Raw genomic sequence first — 1,943 nt, 5'->3', positions numbered from 1 at the left:
CCTTTGTGTTTGTTCAAATAATTGTCATGGGCAGGTTACAATATAAAAATGTTTGTCATAATCATGTCTTTATTATTTGACAGGAGTTTTACTTTTAAACTGTAAGTGTATTTAATTTAGTTATAATGTAAATACAATAAAAGTTAAACCAAGATTTAGAATAATTATCATTTTGACCCATACATTGGTAATGCCTGACTGGACCTCGTACCACTTAATGTTCAACAAATTGGGCCCCGAGGTCAAAAAGTTTAAGAACCCCTGCATAAGACCTTTGGAGCTGTGGTAGAAACCCCTCCCAGGGGTTGGTTTGTATGTATGCAGAAAGAGGCCACATTGCCAATGTAATTGTTGTCACTAATTTGAAATATATAACAACAATAAAGTAATATTAGGACAATATTATAGTAAAACATTAAAATACAATCATATTAGTATTGTAAACACTAAACTATTGAGATTAAATATTATTAAACTATGGTGCAGTACCATATTGTGTAGATGCAGCAGGGGGCAGTATTGGACCAATACAAGGCTCCATTGACTGTCATTATAATTTATTAAACATTATTATTTCAAAAACTATAAGCTCCAAAGGCACCAAAAGGCATAGCCATAATTTGGCACAGGAGCTTTACAGATATAAATTACAATGGCAGCTCTAGGACAAAGTATGCAGAAGGAGAAGCATGCCAAAGTGGAGATGACTTGGATGGGAAATGAATCACAATAGTGTGCATTGCATTGGCAGTGCACACTGATAATGTTAGTCACTAGATACCAAATTGTTTTGGTTGCCAATTCCAGTATCAGAACAAGGGGGCAAGATTTCTGAAGTTTAAATACTAATGGGTTTCAGTCAAGTCCTAAACTGTTATCCCCTGGATAAATGCATCAAGCATCTAATGATGTGTCTATAACTTTAACCTAATGTTTTTTTTCTGTTTGCTACAAAACCCTTCCTTGATTATTTCTACTGCTTCGCACAAACAAAGTAGAAACATGTTAGTCCGACTACAAGCACTCACTTCTGCTTTGTTGTTGGCTGATAGCATTCAGCTGTAGGACCATGTCTTTGTGTTATCTGTGAAATGCCTGACACTGATATCTGCTGAGAAGAAACTGACAGACTGAGAAATGACAGACGCATGCTCAGTATCTGAGCTCCAAAGTGTCTTCTGCTTTTTCCCTCAGATGTGTTGTGTAACTGTTGACATAAACCCTGTCTGTTTGTTAGCAAAATATCACATTAACCATTGAAAAGATGTTAATGAAATTCTCAGAAATTATCTGTATATCTATAACTGATTCAAGATGGCTACAACAACCAGTTGACAGACATTTTACTACTGTTCTGCTTATTTAAGTTTTTAGATATTTTAGTTTTCATTTTGGCGTATAGTTACTATTTAGCTTATTTTAGCCATTAGCTGCTGTTTAGATGTTTTTAGGTTAACTAATTTTCCGCTTTTAGCATTTAGCTACACATATGATCATTTTTGGCTCCAATTTTGCTGATTTTACATTAGAACTGTTGATTAGTTGATTTTAGCTTTTGTTTTCATAGTTTGAACTGTACCAGTTTATTTTAATTTTCAGGAAATTTCACCAGTCATACAGCATTTAGCTGCATTTTTGCAGGAAATGCCATTTTTCTAGTTTTGCATAAGATTGTCTTTACAGAGAAATCAAGTCTAACATAAAAATAAACAACAGCGTTATGGGGTGCCGTTTGTAAAGTTACACAGTCAAATATTACCACCAATATTTTTGTTTTATTTAGCCTTTATTGGTTGTTTTTTTTAATCTGAATGAGTCAACAAATTTATGGGGTGCCGTTTGTAAAGTTACACAGTCAAAATTTACCACCAATATTTTTGTTTTATTTAGCCTTTTATGAGAAAAAAAGAACAGATTTATTTTTCAGTCAGTTTTTCACCATA

At 33.5% G+C, this 1,943-nt stretch overlaps 1 protein-coding gene across 1 annotated transcript in view; it reads left to right on the top strand.

Moving 5' to 3' along the window:
* The window catches only part of cwc27 (CWC27 spliceosome associated cyclophilin), a 78,675-nt gene that overhangs the window by 75,516 nt on the left and 1,216 nt on the right, over positions 1–1,943 (top strand). The gene's annotated exons all lie outside the window — the stretch shown is intronic.

Source organism: Austrofundulus limnaeus, unplaced genomic scaffold (genome assembly GCF_001266775.1).
Source record: "Austrofundulus limnaeus strain Quisiro unplaced genomic scaffold, Austrofundulus_limnaeus-1.0 Scaffold398, whole genome shotgun sequence".
Lineage (NCBI taxonomy): Eukaryota > Metazoa > Chordata > Actinopteri > Cyprinodontiformes > Rivulidae > Austrofundulus > Austrofundulus limnaeus.
Note: the sequence above shows the minus strand (reverse complement) of the source record. Positions and strands in the feature narration are given on the sequence as shown.